The sequence below is a fragment of the Candoia aspera genome, chromosome 5 (genome assembly GCF_035149785.1).
Source record: "Candoia aspera isolate rCanAsp1 chromosome 5, rCanAsp1.hap2, whole genome shotgun sequence".
NCBI classification, from domain to species: Eukaryota; Metazoa; Chordata; class Lepidosauria; order Squamata; family Boidae; genus Candoia; species Candoia aspera.
In genome coordinates, this window is record NC_086157.1 from 22,752,696 (window position 1) to 22,773,263 (window position 20,568).

The window sequence follows — 20,568 nt, forward strand, 5'->3', positions numbered from 1 at the left end:
TTTCTTTCTTTCTTTCTTTCTTTCTTTTTCATCCATTCAATCGTGTCCAATTCTCAGAAGTTGCCTGGACAAATCCCTGCAGTTTTCTTGGCAATTTTTTTTTTCTTTTCCCAGAAGTGGCCTGCCATTGCCTCCTTCCTAGGGCTGAGAGAAAGTGACTGGCCCAAGGTCACCCAGTTGGCTTTGTGTTTCCTAGTTTCTAGCTTGATGCCTTAATCACTCCCCCAAACTGGTTCTCTCTTTTAATAATAAGAAGCAGAAACTGAAAGGAAGGAAGGGAGGGAGGGAGGGAGGGAGGGAGGGAGGGGAGAGAGATAAAGTTCCAGTAAAGCAAACTATAAACCTACTATCACTTCATATATAGTAACTTTCAATTGTAATAAAAATTAATGAGCCATTGCCAACTTCCAGATTTGTAACTAGATAGTTCAAGTCACATTTCCCTTAGCTCTCTCTTTTTTAAAAGAAAACCTTTTCCTTTGTAACAGAGTATTATATGACAACAGAGTGATATGCTAGAAGGAAAAAAAATGCAGCAATTAAAACAAAATGTTATTAACCAAAGATAGTTTAAATTTTTAATTGGTATGATTTCTACTCTTTTGTTTTATTCCTAATATGGCCTGTGTTCCTCGATGGTCAGATGGCATGCTATAATGGAAGATGGAAATTTCATATTTTTAATTGGGGAAAACTGTAGTTATAAAATGATTTTTTTTCATGTCTTCACTCTCATTGCTTATGCTGTTTCAGAGCTCAGAGCAGAATCTCACTGTCTAGAACAGTTCTGTGTTTATTGTCTATTAAAGCTCTTCAAGAAATTATTAATGCTTCATTTTTTTTTTTAACTTGGTACTTTTCAGCTGGATAGAAACATGGATTCTTAGCTTCTTTCAGTCATAGTACAGCCTTGGTTAAGGCTCCATTTAATTCAGACTCTAATGGGCTTTGGTCTCTAATACTGTATATCTGGTTCCTTGCTGACAGAGTCTGGGATCAGGTTCCACTTTTTCCAGATGTCAATAGGCTTTCTTGCTGTTCTATGTTTCTTATTCACAACATCAAAAAGTAAGCAAACAGGAAGGTAGGTAGGTAGGTAGACAGACAGGCTACATGGGCATATTTAAAGCCCATCCCTATGCAACACAAGACAAAACAAACAAAACAAAAACTACTGAGTGACATGAGAGTTATCCCCTAAAACTATGTGTAAGGTTCCAGAAGCCTACTCTGTATTAGTCCATTTTTAATAGAGTGGTAGGTAGGTAGGGATGATAGAGATGATAGAGATGATAGGTAGGTAGGTAGATAGATAGACAGAGGTAGAATAGATGATAGACAGGACAGATAGGTGATGGATGGATGGATGGACAGATGGACAGATAGGCAGGTAGACGGATGGATAGATGGATAGATGAATATAAAATGCCTAATAAAATTAACTATTTTTTGTTAGATTAGAGGAATATTTCACATTGCTGTTGTTGCTACACAATGTCCTTCCAGGCTGGAGCAACAAGATTCTCTCTCTCTCTCTCTCTCTCTCTCTCTCTCTCTCTCTCTCTCCCCCTCCCCCCTCCGCTCTCTTTTGGGGTATGGTTTTCTTTTGTTTTTGTTTTACTTCTGCCTCATCAGCCAAACAAAGTACTATTTAAACTCCCCTAAGTAAAATTAATTAAGGGAAACATTAATTTTAAAACTATGCTTCCACATTCTGATTAATGATGCCATTGATTTTAAATGTCATGTGACTTAGATACTTTCAGAGCAATGCATGTTGGCTTGTTTGTATTAATTGAGGTCCCTGGCACAAACATATTGATTTGTTCTATCTCCCTAGAAGCTTATGATAAGCATCTTAATGAAGGAAATGTGAGTCGCCAGCTCTGTTTGAAAGATGAACTGCATACCTTACAATCAGAAGAAACAGATGGATGTCTTTTCCAGAGTATGTAGTCATAGAATAAAGGCAGCGGTGCCAAGGAATTAGAAGCCGGCCAGTTTGCAACTCCAGATTTGGCATCTGTCAGGAATTACATGCTAACATTATACCCACATCTGTATGCTAAATCATCCTTCCCAACTAGATTTCTTGAAATGTGTTGGTACAATGTTTCATAGAACGTCCAGCTAGCACAGCCATCAACTGCTGGCTGAGAATTATTGCATTTGTTGGCCTAACACATTTGGAAGGTGTAAGGCTGGGAAGTCTGTCCTAAATGTTCCCATATCGCAGGAGAACCCATACTGAAATTCCACAGCTGCATAAAGACTCTGAAAATTTTGGAGACTTCCCAAAAGTTGCCAGTGAACTGTACATTTTAATGTGATGAGAGTGAAAGTGGTTAATGTGGAACAATTATAGGGACATTATTAATTAAATCAATTGTAGTTGCTGTCTCAGCAACAACACTTTCCTTATCCTATCTCTCCCTACCTTTTGGAGAGTAGATTCAGCATATCACTCAAAGGATGATTGTGCTACTACCCTCAAGACAAAAAATAAGGTGTCTACTTTAATTCTAAGTTGATAACTCCTGGCATATTGATGTTGCTTACTTATGAATAGCTCATCAATGATATAACAAATGGGTGGCTAGTTCTAGCTTTCCAGACCAGACTTCCCTAATCACATATTTCATATAAAAGTACTCTACCAGAACACAAGTGATTAATAATATTTAATAAATCACAGCTTAAATAAATAAGAACCAAGTGTATGGGTAGAATCTGTGGAGGAAAATAGGCCAGCTTTCCTTAAATTTATTTTAATTTCCTTATGACTTAGGCACACGTTTGGCCTTCAGTCTGGCACATGAATAAGTCCAAGCTGTAATGGTTGCCTATCCTAAAACACTATCAGACTCATGATCAGGAATTCAAAGATATCTGATTTATTAAAGAATAGTATGCAGGATCACAGAGAAAGCTGAGAATGATAAAAGTGTGCCAAATGCAAACTAAAAACCCTCGGTACAGATGAGATCCCTCCCCCCATAGAATCTTCCCAGGCTCACAATCCCAGGTGCTCCTAATGGCTTCTGATGGTCTGTGGAAAAAGTCCTTGAACAGAGCACATAACCCAAACACATTCCGTTGAAATGAACATAGATACAGAGCTTGGTATAAGGTTTCACAGCAGCTCCCTCCCAAACAGAAATGCACGTCAGTGCCATGGCATGTGAAACGTTACGATGTATACTATACATTGAAACAGTGAACATGACACAAGCACCAAGTAAGCCAAAGAACTAAGTCGACTTTTTTTCCAGCTTTGTTCATGTGTTAAAGAATTAAGCCAAAACGGTCAGTTATTTTCCATTTTTTTCCTTATTTGTAAAAATGAACAGGCTTAGTTAACTAACTTTATCATCAACCAACTTTATCATTATCATCATTCCATGGAATAGTCAAAAATGTAGTATTCACGATTTTCAGTGCTAGATGACACTGAGTTACAGTGTGTACTGTATTTATAAAGTTTGTTCTGGTTATAAGCTATCCAATCCAAATTTTTAAAGCCTGTGACTTGGGTTCCTTATTCTACCCTTAATTCTCTTGTCTGAAATTCTCTTATCTGGAATCTCTTAATTCTCTTATCTGGAATTAGGGTGCATCTCCTTAGAAGGCCCATCTGAGGTTCTGCTGCCTCAGATACTGGTCGAAGTACATTCTTTGGGGAACATCTTTGGTCCACCTCAATTTGTTTGAAGGTTTGAATCTTCCCTAAGAAGACAAATCAATCTTGATCTGGCGTACTATGGCTCTTCTTTTCCATCATTAGCTGGCTTTACCCAAATAAAGACAAAGTGAAACTTCAGTGGAGAAACCAGGACCTAGATATCTAAACAGATAGAACCAGGGGTTTCCCTCTTCCATTGAAGCTCAGTAACTACCCTCTCCTGTTCTACTGTCAGATATTTTTACAACATTTCATGTATTTCACCTTGGTCCAAACTGGTGAATCACCTATAAAGGTGCCAACTGGTAGATAGATCAGTATCCTCTGTGAAATCATACTTGCATGTGTTCCAATACAAAAGTTGAATCTGTTTTGCATGTACTTCTAGAGTGCCCCCTATACAATAAATGGGGAACAGAACTCATAACAGCAATTGTTGGAAATCTTAATTACTACTCTGAGCAGAGGTTATGATTTTCCTCCTATGCAGTCAAGCTTCTGTTATTTCCACTGAGGTTGCTAATTTTTTAAGAATAGACATGGCTGGCCAAAATCCTCTGATGTCTCCTTTACACTGTTAATTATTTCAGGCTTTTCTGTATAAGTAAGTATAAGTATATAAAGTCTAATATATATAATATATTATTGTATATATTGTGTGTGTGCCTGTACTGTACAGTGTGTGTGTGTTTGTGTGTATACACACACATATACTACACACACACAGACACACACACACACAAGGTAAAGGTAAAGGTTTCCCTTGACATTAAGTCCAGTCGTGTCTGACTCTAGAGGGCGGTGCTCATCTCCATTTCAAAGCTGAAGAGCCGGCATTTGTCCGTAGACACTTCTGTGGTCATGTGGCTGGCATGACTACACAGAATGCTGTTACCTGCCCACTGAAGCAATACCTATTAATCTACTCACATTTGCATGTTTTCGAACTGCTAGGTTGGCAGGAGCTGGGACTAGCAACGGGAGCTCACTCCGTCATATGGATTCAAATACATACATACATACATACATATTCCAAGACCAATATCAAATCAAATATTATGTGCTGTAATATTGTTTTATTTTAAATATTGGTCTTGGACTGTAAATACATAAATAATGATAATAGTATTCACAAGCTGTTTGAAGACAAAAGCGAGCTTCACCAAATATAGATGTCATGTTCACCGTTCCAATGTTGCCGGTACACCGTAACGTTTCGCATGTCATTTCACTGATACGTGTTTCATCTGGGAAGGGCGGAGGATTCCATCTCGGGGAGTTGTTATCTGTTGGCTGCTGGGTTGGAATGTGTTTGGGTTATCTCATATGTTCAAGGTTACTTTCCCAGGATGGCAGTTGAAATGGTTACCAGCACCTGGGGGGGCGGGGAGTTTGTAACGGCGGGGCGAGGGGAGGGATTACGTTTGAGGCGAGGGTTTTTAGTTTGTATTTGGTGCGCTTTTACTCATTCTCAGCTTTCTCTGTATTTGCATACTATTCTTTTAATAAATCAGATATCATTAAGTCCCTGCTTGTGAGTCTGAGTCTATCAGGATAGGCAACCATTACAATAGGTGTTTTTAGCATGTTAATGGAGGCTGGAAATTCCAGGCTAGGAATTCCAGATGGCCATTTGGTATCTCAGAAAGCATGACTAGTAGTTCCACAGGTAAATTCATTAGCATCCCTTTACTGTATACCTGCTTTGAAGAATAAATCAGCCCAGCATATGTATTCATGTTGATTTTCTCTGGGTAAATTTCTTCATTCGAAGATATGTTCAAAAACATGGCTTAGCAAGTGTGGGGAGAAATCTTGGATTTATGATAGCAAAAGTTTCATTTGTATCACTTCACATAATGCAATGTGAATATTTCAATATTTCAAACATAATTGGTTAACAAGTGAATGGTAGCAGAATGTATTAAACTGGCCCAGTTTTGGGGGCAGGGTGGGGATCACAATGGAGATAATGTGAGGAGCAGTAACACTGCAGAAAAACTATTTACATCTATACTAGTTCATTCACACAACGCTTCCGCCATCTCAGTGCAGTAGGCTTTGGAGTGGGCAAGTTTGTCTATCTTGCGGTGGTGATAGTGGTGGCTTTCTTTGTATGTTTTCTGACATCCTTAGCCATCATCACCTTCCAAAGAGCCACATGTGTTTTAATTAGAATCCATTCTCCAAATGTCCATTTTCATTGTGGATTGTGAAACCTCCATAGAAACGAAAATAGCAGCCCTATTTTCAGTATGCTTTAATTTTCTTTTGTGAAGATATTATGATCATTAAGAAACCAAGGGAATTCTTGGATGACAATGACTAAAATTGCTTCAAATGTCTCTTTCTGGATGGATTCTAAATAAGGGAGGAAATAAACTATAATCTAGTTGTATTCTGAATGAAAATACAATCTATATTTATTTCATTTTCAATGATTGTCAGAAAAGTTATAGTGGAGTTTTTCCTGGATGTGATGTACAACCTTCATGTTTATTGTTCAATTATATGAGCCCACTAGAAGCTTTTTTTTCTTTTCTTTTTTACCCTGTGTAAAAGGATAGAGTTAGGGAAACTTATATATTAATTCTAAAATAATAATATTGATACTAAGACTGGTATAGTTTAAAATGTAAACTGAGTTTATGTAGGTCTGGTCTATGCTAAAAGTGGCATAAACATTGAATAATCATTTAAATCTCTTGAATATTTTATTTTCTAAGAAAATATAGAAAATTACATTTTGTTTATGTAATAACTATCCAATTAAAGTTGTCATCCCTTGAAAATCAGCAGATTTTAAATCCTGATATAGAGATTCATATACAAAATATGATTTAAATTTAAATAGTTATTTTTATTTTTCAGATATCATTATAGCAAACCATATCCTTCTCCCTGCTCAGCTATCTTTATCCTTCTTATCTTATCTATCTTGAACTTTCACTCCTTACCCATACAGCTTTGGAGAGTTCTGCCTTTTCAACCTGCCCATCACTGAATCCTCAAACTCCTAAACTTCTCCAATAAAGCATCAATTTTAAAGGAGACCTGAGTCACGTATGATTCTACTATGTAGATCAGCCTTTCTCAACCTTTTTACCCTGGAGGAACCCCTGAAATATTTTGCAGGCCTCAGGGAACCCCTGCATATTTAGGCTCAAATATAGGCCAGAAGTTACAAAATTATTATATTTGTTTTATGTTTAGGCCTGTATGTATGCATTAACAGTGTTATTAAACTAAAAATAAAGAATGAAACTTACCTCTTTAATGTGAAGTTGCCTGAATTTGAAATATTTTTTTAAATAAATCTTGATCTCCCAGGGAACCCCTAGGGACCTTTCATGGAACCCTAGGGTTCCATTGAACCCTGGCTGAGAACCCCTGAAGTAGATGTTATTCTTTGACTACTCCATTTGCAAATCCCGATATTAATAATAACTGGGCGCATTATATTTGAGGCAATGTAACATGGGAGATGGCCCATATGGAGTCATCCATCAGCTGAGTTCCTCTCCCAAAAAAAATCAACAAATTCAGCAATTGACTTTTGATAGTTGCTGAACTAAGAGATCCCAATTCTGGGTGGTATTTTTATTTCAATTGTTAAGTCACAAAACGGTTTATTTCTGTTAGTATACATAGCTGGAAAACAATTTAAAACATATTTTCTGTAGGAAGATTCATTTCCTTATGCATGCTACTTACACTGATTTACATCCCGCCAGCCACTATGATTATTTCAAATTCTTTCTATGGAAGATGATTTTCTTGTACAAATTCTTGTGGGTTTTGTTAAAACTGAATTTATGTGTATTATCTTAACTCATGTTTACTGTAGGAACTCTATTTACATACAATTCTTGCCTAGGAAATATGCACATTTATAATGTATGTCTGGATTAACAGTGTTTCATAAATAGAAAGTCTTCTAAGAATCATTGACTTTCCTAATTTAATTATATTCCTGGTATATCTGTAAACTGATGTTACAGGTGCATGAAAATACTTTCAAAAATTAAGTAATAATCTTTAACTATTTCAGATAAAGACTTAGGAACCGTGAGTATTCATTTTCTTGGTATTTAGGAAAATCCATCTATAAGTTGGAAGGTGAATTTTTAGGTGCATAGTTTCAGACTTCTTTAAAAAAAAAAAGAATATAAATCAAATGCTTTTTCTTCTGAAAATTATTTTGTTTGGTTTTTGTTTGCTTGTTTGTTTGTTTGTTTATTTCATATGCTGCCTACTGCAATCAAATTACTCTTGAGAAGATACAATATACACAATATATTAAAATCTCCACAGTAATATTAGTCACATAAAAATCATGCCTATTTTTTTTTAAAAAAATAGTAATACAAAAATAAAAACCACAAACCTGAAGAAAGGCGCCAGTGTCACTTAGCTAATGAGCGGTGTGCTTAAAGCAGCAATCTCTCACTCTTTCTCTTTTTTTTTCCCCTTCACAAAGACCAAATTACTTCTTCAAATCATTTTTAAAGCATGTGCACTGCTAATACCTGAATCACAGTCCCCTTGGATTCTCTCTATAACTGAAAGGTCTGGGGCTGATATTTACTGAAAACTAATTCCATCCGACACTGCTTGTTTGGAAATGTATTCTTATAGGGAAGTGTTGGGACTGCATATGCTATTTCTGAGCATGAAGCTCCATTGACCAGTTCCTGTGAGCTTTCTTCTCAAAACCAAGAACTAAAGGAATTGTGCAAGACACATAAGTGAACATGCCACTAGTGCCAGCTGTTATGGTTAGAATGGAAGACCCCATATTTAAAATGCCTGTTATGGCATTTGCAGCTGAGAAATGTATCCAGGATCCCATTGTCTACATGCTAATTGTCCCCGAATAAAAGTAGGCAGAATGATAGAGAATACATAGCAATGATAAATAAATAATACCCTAGAATATTCACGTACAGTTCTGAAACCTAGTGTTGTGGCCAAAACCTGGCTCACCGAAAGCAACCAAATCACTTTGAAGATGCAACATAATTTTATTTGCATGCATACCAGCAATAATACAATAATACTGGACCCCCAGCAAAGCTTTGATACTTTGCTGAGTGGCCATGAGCAACAGCAGAACCAGGGCTTATATAACTTTGGCCCACTACATTGCAAAGGCAAGACAAAGAAAAAGGCAGGCACAGTGGAAATTACAGCATGACATCAGAATGTTTTAGATAAACCCATCTGTGTGACCTTACCCCTTCATACTAGGTCAGCATGCTACCCTTACTGTCTTTGAGATATGGCTGGTGAATAGAAACAATTTGGTTTACTGGGCCACAGGCACCGGACTGGGTCATCTCCCTGTCACCACTCAGGGTCAATTCAGCTTGCTGTGAATGTTTCCTTACAAGGGCGCTTTGAGTATTTCATATTTATGAGTGGGGGCATCTCATAGGTTTGATGGTGAATGCAGTTTCCATGTTTGTGTGTGGCGGGGGGTTCCTTTTACCACCATACTAGTGTTAAGGTAAAGGTAAAGGTTTCCCTTGACGTAAAGTCCAGTCGTGTCCGACTCTAGGGGGTGGTGCTCATCTCCGTTTCAAAGCCTTGGAGCCGGCGTTGTCCATAGGACACTTCCGGGTCATGTGGCCAGCATGACTCACGGAACGCCGTTACCTTCCCGCCGAAGCGGTACCAATTAATCTACTCACATTTGCATGTTTTCGAACTGCTTGGTGTGCAGAAGCTGGGACGAGCAACGGGAGCTCACCCCGCCGCGCGGTTTCGAACCGCCGACCTTCCGATCGACAGCTCAGCGGTTTAACCCGCAGCGCCACCGCGTTTGTTAATTTGTTAATTGTTTAATTTCTGCCAGAAAGTGTTTTAGCTGCACTGAGTTGGTACAGTTCAAAGTCTTATGATGGGAATAGCTATTCTTCTGAAAGCTGACAAGAAATGTATTGTTAGACCACTGTGGAATGGAGGTAGGCAAAACCATGTGCAGTTTGAAGAAAGTTGCAAATGGCAAACAATTTTACTTGTCATGGGCCACAGTATTTATAGTGACATAAGATAAAGATCCAATGAACAGGGAACCTATCTGGTTATGATATGACCACTACAGCCCTATGTTAGGATAAAATTGAAGGGATCTTAGAGGGTTTTAGGACTCACCAAAGTGTAGGCTCAGGCTGTGCAGCTTCCATTAGCTTAAGAATTGCATTGGATTTTTCATGACATGTTAATGGACATACCCAAGAATGGCCTTGGCCGAAACCTAAGGGCCTGACATTTTGTGCACAGTAGTTTGAGAGTTCAAATAAATATCTTAATGCTTTGCTTCAAGCATCTATTCTTCCCAACTCCACTTCCAACTGGTGGGGAGAGAAAACACTGCAACACTATGGGCAAGATCTCCTAGGAGCCCACTACTGGGAAAATGTTTTCATTGTATATGCCTTCAGGCCTTGTTTGTGGAAACCAACAAGCCATGTTGACTGTCTTCTGCAATCTTGCATTCAGGGTAACTTGGTTAAGAAATTGGCCATAGACTGTAGGTCATTCATTAGAAAGTTGGGTTCCTTGTTCCTGTCCCATTCATAACCAAGGACATGGGCTTGAACTATTTAACATTTCTTCAGAGAACTATGTAAGTAGCACATAATCTTCAGAACTATTAATTCATAAAATAACTTTTATGCAGCTCAGTCTTATGCAGAGCTACTGTATACACACCTAAGGTCATTCACGTTAATGAGCAAAAGCATGACTGAATTGTTTGGGGCTGGGCTGTTAGCATGTTTCCCCCTGTAAAAGTGTCCTGCTAGTTAAAATTAATCAGACAGAAATAAATGGAACCCTGGAGAGTCTCATTAAATCTAATTAGCCCTTAGTTAATAGTGTGACCTGAACAATTCAATCATATTATAAGCTAGTGCACTTTAACTATAGAAATAAATTAATTTAATAAATGGAGATGCATTACTTATCTCATCTAAATACAATCTTTAAACAAATTACTGTGCATGTAGATAAGCATACACTGCTGATCAAGTTAAATCCTTTCGGTACTGCAAGGAATTTACTAAGCCTTTAGGTCAAATGCTATTGAGTTCATTCTCCCCCTTAAATAAATAAACAAATAAATAAATAAAACATCCATAGTTTTCTTCAGAGAAAAAAGTTAAAAGAAAATTAAGTTTAAAGGAAATTTTAAAGCCAGCACTTTAGTACTGCTGTTTATTTAGAGGAAGAATTGATTAAACCCAACAACTTCCTTACCACTCCCGTAAAACCCTCCAATATATTCAAGTATGTTGTTGTTCTTGCTTTTATCATCATCATCATCATCATCATCATCATCATCATCATCATCCATGTTGTTGTTACTGTTGCTTTCGTTGTCAACATCAGCATCAGCATCAGCATCTTACTGTATTATTCAGAAAGGTATATAAAACTATACATCCTTATAACATTTCCCTGTATTTGCAGGCTTGTCATCTAGTTTAGCTGGATATGCAGCCCCTAAATAATTCTACTGGAAGGGAGCAAAGGAATATGTATAACTAAACATAACAATTGGTTTAGTGAAAAACACCTAGAAGGTTTTCCTGAGGTACTACCTGAAAAGAAGATTCTTGTGTTGGAACTGGAACCTAGGAAAGAAAGTTGATTTATCAACATGGCTCCCACCTTTAAAAAAAAATCTACATTTGAAAAAGAAATACAGTAAAATGCAGTACTGTTAGGTTTATTTCCTATCAAGCCTAATTTGAAGCTTCATAGCTACTATATGCAATTTCTTTATTTTTTTTAATGAAAAGTATCCATTGATTCATCTATTGAGATGAGTTATGACAATCCAGTTGCTAGCTATTTGCAAGACTGTCATATCTAGCAAAATTATTAGATAGAAAAGAAAGATATAACACGAGTTATGGAATATAACAATTTATCCCTAGTGTATGTACTTATGCATTTTCTATATTTTGGGAGGTGGGGGGAAATGCAAAACTGCTTTCTGAATATACATGTTTTCTTAAAATTCTGTTTTTATGTTACTGTGTGTGTGTATACACACACACCCACACACCCACCCACACACACACATATATATAGAGAGAGAATGAATTAGAATACTTGTCTTAAAAGGCAGAGTTAACTAAATTTCCCTAGATTTCTATACAATTAACACATCTGTGTTGTGTATGGGATGTTAGTATTGATGTGGCTGGTATGTGAATGATAAGATATAAATTAGTGAATGTACAAATAAATATTGCAGAGTGATATTCAAGGGGAATTTATACACAGAAAGTGATATGTCCAAAGAAAAGAGCAATAACAAGAAGATATAACAGGGATTGTTAATGGTAGAAAATATTTAAAAAAAAAAACCCCAATGACATTTCAACAACAAAACGACCATTTTAACAGACTATCAACATTCTGCAAGATGAGTTGATCCAGAATACACCCTTTCCCATAAAGCTGTAAGAGTGCATTGTGAATTTTTATCTATGGGTTGTTGTAATGGTTGCCTATTCTAAAACACCATCAGACTCATGAGCAGGAATTCAAAGTTATCTGATTTATTAAAGAATAGTATGCAGGATCACAGAGAAAGCTGAGAATGATGAAAGTGTGCCAAATTCAAACTAAAAACCCTTGGTGCAAACGAAATCCCTCCCGCCATAGAATCTTCTCAAGTCCACAATCCCAGGTGCTCCTAACGGTCTCTGATGGTCTGCAGGAAAAATCCTTGAACAGAGAAAATAACCCAAACACATTCCATTGTACTGATTTCACATACAGAGCTTGGTACAAGGTCTCACAGCAGCTCCCTCCCAAACAGAAATGTGCATCAGCGCCATGGCATGTGAAACGATGTATTGAATCAGTGGACATGACAGTTGTACACTTTTCTGAATGCCAAAGCTTTTGCATGCTGCCTTAATTCTTCTCTCGACAGTAAAACTTGGCTCTGATACAGCTCTGGTGAAGCAAAATGAATGACCTTTTAAATAAGGAAATAAGGAAAGGAGGTTACTTTTGATAGGCAACATCAGCCCACCGCAACAGAGACAATTGGCTGAAATGGAAGACATTAAATAAGCAAACACCTCTGAAATCTATTCATTCATTCAGTTCAAGAAAGGCCAACTTGCACTATATGTACAGTATGCATACATACATACATATGTGTGTATGTATGTGTGTGTGTATGTATATATATACGTGTGTGTATGTGTGTGTGTATACACACACACATATACACATAGTGTGTGTGTGTGTGTGTGTGTGTGTGTAAGATTGTTGCTATTATATCATTTTATTGTATCTGGCCTTAGGGCTGTAATACATGTGTTGTTGTTGTTGTATGTAATTCTGTATTCCTGTATGTTTTTGCCATTTGCTATTTGTATTTTGCTTTAATTCATGTCTGTGACTGTTATTAAGGTTGCTTGCTAGAAAAATGTGATCCTTACATCTGCAGGAGTGGGAATAACATAGATTTAGACTATTGTTCTAAAGCATATAAATTAAGATTTTAATAATATTCAAATTTCTATCAAAATTTCAGAAGTTTTGAAATGACAGTTTCAGTCCAGCTTTGCTTGAGTGTAGGAATGATATGTGGATTAATTAAAAAAAAAAATGAGAAGCACAGGACATGGAGAAAGATGCACAGGACAGATGGCTTTTCATAATAGCTAAACGAACTGTGAAGCTTTCCAGATGACCAATTAACTGTTCTCCCAACCTTTACAAGAAAAGGCTACTTATCATGAGATTACTTTGGGAATGTCTCTTCTTCTGGTGGTTCTACACTTATTTTTACGATATTAGACCCACGAACCAGTAAGTGTTTGTCCTTATGGCCTCCAAGCTGGCCAACTGATCACTACACACAGGTACAGTATACACTCCTCTGTATCTATATGCCCCTCCCTATTGTATCTGAGCATATTCATGCCTTGACTTGACAAAAATCTACTTACCCACACACAGAAAGGGAGATTGAGAGAGAGAGAGAGAGAGAGAGAGAGAGAGAGAGAGAGGTTGCTAGCAGTTTATCTCCCCTTCCTTGGATTTATATATTTGTCTGTTAGCAATACTGCTAAGTAGCCAAATATGCAAAAGACCACCTAGGTGTCTGAACACTGCCTCCATGAAAACAGAACCAAACACCATTTGGGATTTTACTATGTAGCAGTCAACAAAATCCCTTCACACCCTGATCCACACAGAAAAAAGGTTCAAACACAAGATTTGGAAGCTAGCTGGGTGGATAAAATTCCATTGAGTGAATTGTGGTGGAAACTGTGGAAATAATATGGTAAATTCATACAGAAACATGGAGGGGTGGGGAATTATAAGCACCAGAATTTTTAAAAAATGTCACAGAAAGCTACCCCCCCCCCAAAAAAGGGGAGCAGCTGCTGTAAGAAATACCTTGATATTTAGATGACAGTAGGGATGTAAAACGAAGAAAACAGACATTCTTGAGGGGAGAGAGAGAGACCTGAGACACAAATATGAATGTTTTTTTTTTCCTGATTATGCCTTTTTTGATGACAATGGGGACATGGATCACACCACCGTAGGAAAATAAATGGGTCATATTAAAATCCTTTGTGGGTCAAGAAAGCTGAACTGATAACTCAGCTAGTTGAGTACTAGCTGTATTATCTGATATCTCATTTAAAAGGACTAATAGGCGAGTCATTCCCAGACTCAATTTGGTAACTGTTTTCTCATGCCATTGTGGACCTGACTTCAGCTTAATCTCTGTGCAAGTTGTATTTATTGGATATTTATATTGCCCAATAACAGGAACTCTTAATCTTATCCCAACTACTGATTCTATGAGATGAATCCTTAATTCCAAAGCTTCATTTCACAGTGCATCTATTTATTGTATAATTGGTAAATAGAACAAGGTTTTGTTTGTTTGTTTTTTGTTGTGGTCTGCATTTGATTGATTATGGGTCCAGCACCGAGAAGATAGAATCTCCCCCTTTGCCTTGCTTTAAGGAAAGTCAGCCAGCTGAGCTGGCACCAGAGTGGTTGACAGCTTTCGCTGAGTCTAGCCAAGATTTAAAAGAAAATAAAACCAAAGAGAGTTTCTCATCATTTTAAAAGCTATGTCTCATGATATACCAACTTTCAGAATGACTAAATGTAGGCATAAAACAGAGTTACTTGATAATTTGAATCAGAGATTTGAGGATAGGAATCAGTGTTGACCCTTTGGATCAAAAAATGAAGGAGTGAAAAAGTTTCATGACTGATGCACATGAAACAAATTTTTGCAACTTGAAAACCCTGATAAATAACTTGCAACATATGTGGCAAACACTTTGAAAGTAAACAGAGATCTTTTGGATGAAGTTGCCCACAAATATGGTGTTTATTGTAGAAATTATTTTGTTTTCTAAACATTCCTGACATTGCTAAGCAATGTATGACAGTTTTTGAAGGGTGGGGGGAAATTACAGCATTTGATCAGTATTGACATTGAGGTTGATTATCATGGGCTTCTGTTTCCACTTGGAAACCTAGTCCTATTATTGTGGGATTCCTGAGATGGTGCATTCAAAGAACTATTGAATGGAAAACAAAGAAGACCTTAATCACATCTAACAGCTAAGTAAAAACAGTTCACACCTTTCTTCTCTTTCTAGTGATATTTGTTCATCCTTGCATCTTCTTCTTCTTATAGTTTTTCCCGTGCTATGGCAGGGTCCGCTTGTTGGTATATCTGTCTCCATTTGGCTCGATCCAAGGCATCTTCAGGTGTGATGTTCATGCTTAATGCAGCCCATCCACTGTTTCTTGGGTCTACCACAGGGCCGCCGGCCACTAGGGTCCAGGTGCATGGCTATTCTCACCACCGAGTCTTCTTTGCCACATATGATGTGTCCATACCATCTAAGCCTTCCTTCCCACAGTTTTGCCATGATTGGTGTGACTCCCAGTCCTCGTCGAACATCATCGTTCATGGCGTGGTCGAATCGCATTAGTCCAAGGCACCATTGGAGCATTCACATTTCCATCACATGCAGGGCCTGCTTGTGCTTTGCTGTCGCTGGCCAGCACTCCGATCTGTAGAGGGTGACTGGGAGCACTACTGTCCTGTAGACCTTTGACCTGAGGCATAGGGGTATCTGACGATCTCACAGGACTCCAGTCACCTGGCACCACTTCATCCAGATGGTGTTGACATGGGCGCAGGCATCTGGAAAGCTATTGCTGTCGCTGCATATGAAGGAGCTGAGGTACTTGACTTGCTCTACTTTCTTCAAGTCTTCTCCACCAATGCTGATGGTTCCATTGGTTTGGGGGCTGCATTCCATATATTCCATTTTTTTGATGTTCAGTCAAAGTCCAAATTCGCCAAACCATTCATTCCATTGCCACATTTGCTCTTGGAGGCCTGTAAGTTGTTCATTCACCAAGAAGACGTTGTTGGCATAGAGGACTGACCATGGATGAGGCAATTGGAGGTCAAGCGTCACAGTGTCCATGCAAAAGATGAATAGTAGGGGAGAAAGTGCCAATCCTTGATGTACTCTGACATTGATGGCAAAGGGAGGTGATGTTTCCACTGCGCATTGGACCATGCTGGTGACGCTGCAGTACAGTAGTTGAATCCACTGGATGTAGGCTTCGGGGACATTATGAGATCATAGGGTGTGCCCGATGAGTTTGTGTGGGACATGATCAAAGGCCTTTTCCAGGTCAAGGAATGCCATGTGGATGGGCTTGGTCTTCTCATGGTGCTTCTCCAGAAGCAACTGAGCAGCATGAATGGCGTCCATCATTCCATTCCCTTTGACAAAGCCACATTGGTTTGGGGTGATGGAGACAATCTTGCAGAGCCTGGCATCAATAACCTGTTCAAATATTTTCATGGCATGACACAGCAGCTGGATCGGCCAATAATTCAAGCATTCAGTCACATCACCCTTGCCCTACCAAATTGGTACTGTGGTACTGCTTGTCCAAGCTGCTCAGGCTGAACCCTCGTCAATGATTTGGTTGAAGAGGACAGTGAGGATCATGGCACTTTGGCAGCTGAGGATCTTCCAGGCTTTGGCTGGGATGTCATCGGGGCTAGTTGCCTTCCCATTCTTCATCTTCTTCATTGTTTCTTTGATCTCCTTGATGGTAATTGGTGGCACAGGTGCAGAGACTGGATCAGCACTTTGGATTGGACGGTGGTCAAATTCCACATTGCTAATTTTGGAGAAGTAATCACTCCATTGGTGGAGGATGGCGGGTGGGTCTCAAAGAAGTCGATGGTCTTTGTCCTTCATGTGCTTAACTTGGCCAATGTCCTTAGTGGCTTGATGACGTGCTTTGGCCAAGCAATAGATTTTATTTTCTCCTTTGGATGTGTCCAATTTGTCATATACATGGTTGTAGTAAGCAGTCTTGGCTGCCGCTACTGCTGGAAGATCCTCAGCCGCCAAGGTGCCACGATCCTCACTGCCCTCTTGGCAGCCAATTTTTGCAACATGTAGTGCCAGAGATCTTCATTGGTGTGAGACTGAAACCAAACTTTTAATGCCTTCTTCTTCTCCTTCACAGCTATTTGCACATCTTCATTCCACCACCAAACTTGCTTATCAATGGCCCGTTTCCCTGGCTTCATTGTTCATCCTTGCATATTGACATTAAAAAAAAAGTTTTACATCCCAGCTGCTAGATTTTTTTAAAGTTTATTTTTAATCTATATTTTTTTTTCTTGGGTTTGTGTATGAGTTTATGTGAACAGACAGGGTCTTTACTGCAGTTGATGATCAGTTCATAAAACACTTGGATACATAAAATTAATATTGATTAGTTAGGTGGACAGATTTGTCAGGCAGTTGCAAATTTATGTTGTATGTATCTGCATGTTTATTTTTATTTTTATTTCTTAACTTTTCTTATTTTTTTTCTCTTGACATATGGAAGTATTGAGTTTGTGCATATGCAATTTTGTGGAAAACATCTCACCAGATATATATTTGGGAGACTTGGATTCAAATCCAAGCTGTACCTACTTCACCAGTAGGGGTCCTTGGGCAAAGACCCCCTAACGCTTCACCTGCCTACCTCAAATATGAGAGTGACACGAATTAAGAGAGTGTTGGGGAACCAGGACCATCTGACGATAAGTGGGCTACTGGAACAAACGATACATGGACAAGACAAGAGAACCTGGAATTGATGGAATGCTACTATAACAGCAGACCTAATGAGAGGGGATATATGAAAGACATGAGGGAACTATGGATGGACAGAAGACCTGCATCCACACTACCTGAGAAACAGCTAGTCACCCAACGCTTCAACATAGTGAAGAGGAAGCTGCTCTCACAACTTGAGATAGACCAACTACACATTATATCCCAGACTCCAGAAGACCAACTGGAGTGCAGCCAACACCTGAAGCTGGAACACCACTGCCACCCCCTCCATTACAGAACACAGCAGCTGATATGAAGCAAAAGATCATGGATAAACTAACTACAGTCCACTCTTGAGACTGATTACCAGGGCTCAGTGGAGAAGTACCATCAGATAGTATGCTAGAAGATGCCAACAGAGCCCTCATAACAATCCTTACTATCACTATAACTCAAACCAATGAACTAGTATATGTTACAGCCACTGTAATCCCAGAGATGCTTGGCTACACAATCAAGAAGAACAGCAGTACATACCCTCCCTGGAAAATGAGGTTGGAGGCTAATATCAAGGCAACTCAAAGAGTGGTTAGTCAGCTGGTAGAACTACAGAAGGGTGTGGAGATTAAGGATAACATTCAGTTACTGAAAAAAACACAAGGGCCTGATTCCATCTGAAGCCCTAGAGACTGCTAAACAAAGGCTCACAGCACTGGCTACCAGGCTAAGGAGATACACTAGAGAAGCAGAGGCCAAGAAGATAAATGCCCTGTTTGCCAAAGAACCATCCAAGGTGTACTCCCAACTGCAGTGCAACAACACAGTAACAGCAGAGCCACCAACAGCAGAAACTGAACAGTATTGGAAGAATATATGGGAGAAAGAGAAGACACATGACACCAGTGCAAAGTGGCTGCAGGACCTGAGACCAGATCACAGAAATCTCCCAGAGCAGGAACCAGTCACCATTACAGTAGCAGACAACCAACAGCGGGTCAAATAACATGAAGAGCTGGACACACCTACTGGCTAAAGAAACTGACAGCAGTGCATGAGTGCCTAGCAGCACAGATGAGACTGGCTAACACAAGGTAGGACAATGCTAATAATGAAAGACCCCAACAAGGGAACAACACCATCCAACTACTGGCCAATAACCTGCCTCCCCACAACATGGAAAGTCCTATCAGGCATCATAGCTGCCAACCTGCAGGACCACATAGGCCAGTACATGAGCACAGCTCAGAAGGACATTGGGAACAACACCAGAGGCTCCAAACACCAGTTGCTCATAGATAGAGCAGTCGCCCGAGATTCAAGGTCTAGACAGACCAATCTTAGCACAGCCTAGATTAACTACAGGAAAGCCTATGACTCCATGCCACACAGCTGGATCTGTGAATGCCTGGCACTATGCAAAGTCAACAGGACACTCAGGACCTTCCTCAAGAACTCAGTGGGACTGTGGAAGGCAACACAGGAAGTCAACTCAAGACAGCTCAGGCAAGTGGCCATCAAGTACAGCATATACCAAGGTGATGCACTGTCCCCACTGCTGTTCTGCATGGGCTTGAACCCCCTCAGCCAGATTATCACAAGAAGTGGATACGGATACAAGTTCAAGAGTGGAACTACCATCAGCACCTCCTCTACATTGATGGCATCAAGCTGTATGCTAAGAGTGAATGAGACATCAACTCACTGATCCACCTGACACGGATCTATAGTGATGACATTGGGATGTCATTCGGACTAGAGAAGTGTGGCCAGGTGGTAGTAAAGAGTGAGAAGGTAGTCAAGACTGATGGGGTGGAACTACCAGCAGGCCACATAGCAGACAAACAGACCAGCTACAAGTACCTTGGTATCCCACAGAAACATGGGAAGCACAATGAGGAGGCAAGAAAAACAGCAACAACCAAATACTGCCAAAGCATAAGACAGGTCCTGAAGAGCCAGTTCAATGGGAAGAACGAGATCCATGCCATCAACATGTATGCCCTGCCAGTCTAACACCCAGAGACTATACCAGGTGGAAAGAGGGAGGGTGGGGTCTGGTGAGTATCCAAGCCACTGTCTGGGATGAGACCCAGAGCATCCAGGAATACATCAGTAAGGTGGCACCTAAAGATGAGCTGTTGATAGAATGCCTGAGGCAGCAGCAGACTTGGAAGGAAGATCAGCAGAGGAAGTGCCATGGCAAGAGAAGACCCTGCATGGGATGTACCATCAACACATAGCTGAGGTGGCTGACATTGGGAAATCCTATCAGTGGCTGAAAGGGCTGGACTAAAAGACAGCATTGAGGCACTGATACCCATTAGCAGCACAAGAACAGGCACTAAGCACCAGATCCATAGAAGAAGGGCTCTACCACACTAGACAGGACCCAAGGTGCAGACTGTGCAGAGAGGCCTCAGAGACAGTCCAACACATAGTGGCAGGGTGTAAGATGCAGGCAGGAGCAGCATACACTGAACGGCAAAACCAAGTATCTGGCATTGTGTACAGGAACATCTGCAGAGTGTATGGGCTAGAGCCTCCCAAGTCCAGATGGGAGATTCCACAGAAGGTTGTAGAGAATAACAGGGCTAAGATCCTGTGGGATTTCCAGATCCAGACAGTCAAGCAGGTACTGGCCAATCAACCAGACATTGTAGTAATAGACAAGGACCAGAAGACAGCAGTGGTGACAGACGTAGCAATGCCAAGTGACAGCAA